Raw genomic sequence first — 3,635 nt, forward strand, 5'->3', positions numbered from 1 at the left:
TGCCTATTTCTGGGGACATGAGGGCTTGGAATGTGACGGATAAAGGGTAAGGGGCTTTAGGGGGAAGTGAAAATGTCCCAAAATTAATTGTGGTGAAGGTTGTATGACTGTGAATACACTGAAAACCATCGGGTGGTATATTTCACACAGGTTAATTGGTATTATGTGAGTTATGTCTGAATAAAGTTATTAACAGAAAAATGAAAAATATAACCAGCTCTTCCTTCTCGAAGACTTGTTCATCCTTCCAGCGTCATGCTTCCTTCACGCCCAGGCCTGACCTATGTTTCTCCTCCTCCTCATTGCACTCCCTTCTTCTTTCGCTTCTTCCTGCTGCCCCGTAAGTGAGCACGTCTCCAAGATTCTATCTTTAGTCTCTTGCTCTTCTCTTTCTCTCTGGGGAGAGCCCAGCCCTGTGGTTCTTGTTCCAAAGTCTCTCTCATCTGTACCTCTGATCCTGACAGCTTCTCTAAGCTCTACTCCCACACCCCAACTGCCTGCTGATATTTCCATTTGGACGTCTCCAACTTAGCTTGTCTAACACTGCCTCCATTCCTCTTTTTCCCTCTTCTCCCTACCCCAGCTCTTTCTCCCAGCTCCATTCCTAGTTTACTTTTCTCCCAGTTACCTGAGCTCGAAGCTGAACTCTGCCTTTAAACTCTCTCCCTCATCTTCTCCCGTTGTTCAGTCACTGGATCCCAGTAGAGTCTTGCTTCCACCTCTTGCTTCCACTCAGCTCTTCCTTCCCATTCCCACCGTCTCTGTCTTCTGCAGTTTAGCCCTAATAAGGAATATTCACTAACCTTCTTATTGGCCATGGTAGCTTCAGAATATGAATCATGGAAGAAAAAGGACGTAGACTTGCAGCTGAAGAGAGGGCTTCAAAATGCCTGCAGTGACCTCCATGCTGCAGGTTTTCCAAGAAAGTTGCACAAAAGAAGATAAAACCCAAGGGCCTGGAGAGAAGCCTGTTAGTTCAAGAAGCAGGCTGTCTTGGGAAATGGAAAGATGCGCAAGGAGTGGGTTTGGAGAGCCCCATTAACAGTCCTGATGCTGAGCCAGTGTACACTGGCACTGCTCTACTAGTGGTTAACGTGCTGAAATATTTAGTAGTGGTTGCTAAACAGCCACCAGCCTGAGCCCCCGTTGGTCGCCCACCTTCCTGCTGCTCCTGTAGGGCTCCCTGAAACTCCCCACCACATGACAATCAGAGGCCCAGGGCCCTGTGATGGCTGTGCTGTGGCATCTCTGACTCTAGGACGCCTGGCTTCTCCAGTGGCTATCAGATCAAGTCCACACTCCTTGGCATTCTTGGGTTGGCATTCTGGGGCATCCATCTTTTTGGTTGAGACAGTCTTGCTCTGTTGCCCAGGCTGGAGTGCAGTGGTGTGATCTCAGCTCACTGTAGCCTCCACCTCCCGGGTTCAAGTGATTCTTTTGCCTCATCCTCCCTAGTAGCTGGGACTACAGACATCCACCACTACTTCCAGCTAATTTTTAAAAATATATTTTGAGTAGAAATGGGGCTTTACCATGTTGGCCAGGCTGGTCTTGAACTGCTGACCTCCAGTGATCTGCCTGCCTTGGCCTCCCAAAGTGCTAGGATTACAGGTGTGAGCCACCACACCCAGCGCTTGGGGTCCGTTGTAATCCAGCCATAACCCAGTTTTCTGGTCTATCTTCCACTCCTCCCTACGGTGCGGTCCCTGGACAGTATGGACTTGTGCTCTCCCAGCACCAGGTCCTTGCATTTGCCTTTATTCTCCTCTCAGTCTGCTGAAACTCCTCCTGTCCCTTGAGGTCTTGATCATGTGCTACCACTTCCAAGAAGTTGTCACTGAGTCCTGTCAGAAGTAGCCTTTCTTTCTCATGGCGGACATATGTATACATATATACATATGTACATATTCTTGTATGTATTTTTATGTCCATGTTTATGGTCAAGTGCATAAACATTGTTCTATCAGTTAAGATTGTTTTCCATATAGAAAAAGAACTCTGCTTCCAGGGTTCGGGGCTCAGATGCCCCTCTACCTGCCACGCTTAGGAATCTGGACAGTTCATCCCAGCCTCATGGCTGGAAGTTCTGTCCAATCCATGGGCCATTGGCTCCCAGATGAGTGGCTCCAGCCTTAAATACCCCATTGCCTACTTGGCAAAGTAAACTTCCTAAGTCCTAACTTAGGCAGTGGGAGAATGGCGTCCAACATATGCAGAATTCACAGCTTTTTCCTGCTACACTTCATACTTAAATGTCTTCTCTTAATTTAAACTTCGTGAGCTTTGAGTTGTAAGCTCTAGTGTGTCTGTAAGCAAAATATTTTAACAGCTTCCATTTTTAATTTTTATTTTATTTATTCATTTTAAAAATTTTTATAGATTTAGGGAGTACAAGTACAGATTCCTTACGAGCATGTATTGCATAGCGGTAAATATGTTTTTTGGCAAGAAAAGTAGTGACAGTTCTAGCTTTCTTGAACTGGTGAGCAGAAAGGACATTTCACATACAAAGTCAGTGTCCAGTTGAAATAAGAGGGAATAAAATTGCAGTGCCCTATCAGGAGCTTTCAAGTGGATGAGAGCTCATATTTGATATCCTAGATCCTAGCTGAGAGCTTCTGAGTTGGTTCCATTCCAGTGACCTCTCCTGGCGTTCTCAGGGTCAGAGAGTGTTCCTGGCTGCCCTTCCTCCCCTCTGTGGTTCAGTCTCACAGCCTTAAGTCTGGCACACAGGGATATCTGGGTGCATGATGTTGACCTGGAAGCAGTTTTAGGAAGATTTGAGTTCTTGCCATGTCCCAGGTGCTGTACATGTTGACACTTAATGCTCACAACCCCCTGCTCAGGCTGGTACTTTCCTCTTTAGCTGAGGAGGAAACTGCAGCTCACGGAGATGCAGTGATGTTCCCGGTGCCATCCCCCATGTAGGCAGTAAGCCTGGAATGGATGGTGAGTCGTTCATGGTGATTATGCACTCAGCCTCCTGTTGAGTTCCTGTCCCTGATTCCGTTGGAGAAGCTTCTCACTCCCTGTCTCCCCACTGATCACCTTCCTCTCGCCCTCCCTAGCCCTGGAAGTGCGGGTCTCAATGCATCCAGCCACCTGACCACCTCATCCCTCCTCACAGCATCTATCCCCTCATTGTTATCCAGGAAGGCCCATTTCCCTCACTGGTCTCCAGGGGACTGTGGTCCACCCATGCCCCCTCCATGTTCAGTTCCACCCCAGTCAGCACCAGAATCACCTGGGGCCATCCGGGATGTCCAGGTTCAGATATGTTCATGCCAAGATTCTAGCACAGGCAGACCGCTAATGGTGAGCATTCCTGATGAGTTCAAATGAATGAATGGAGACGTCCCAGAAGCAGCACTTAAATCCTGCCTTAATCACTGAGTGAAAGGACAAGTCGGGGTGGGGTGTGGCAGAGGGGGAAGAGGGGCCACTCAGGGCCTCCATGTCAGATCTAAAAGCAGCTGCAGATGCCTTGGAGTGTCCTGTCGCTGTACAATGAGTCTGTGCAGATGTCCATGGTGGCATTGCTTTTTTTGGTGTCACCTCACACCTCCTCCTGACCCTCGTCATCCAGGCTTGCCTGTCCTATGTCCTGGGACTTTAAGGCAATCGTTTCCTACTGG

This window comes from Cebus imitator, unplaced genomic scaffold, assembly GCF_001604975.1.
Source record: "Cebus imitator isolate Cc_AM_T3 unplaced genomic scaffold, Cebus_imitator-1.0 Scaffold202, whole genome shotgun sequence".
In the NCBI taxonomy this organism is placed as follows: domain Eukaryota; kingdom Metazoa; phylum Chordata; class Mammalia; order Primates; family Cebidae; genus Cebus; species Cebus imitator.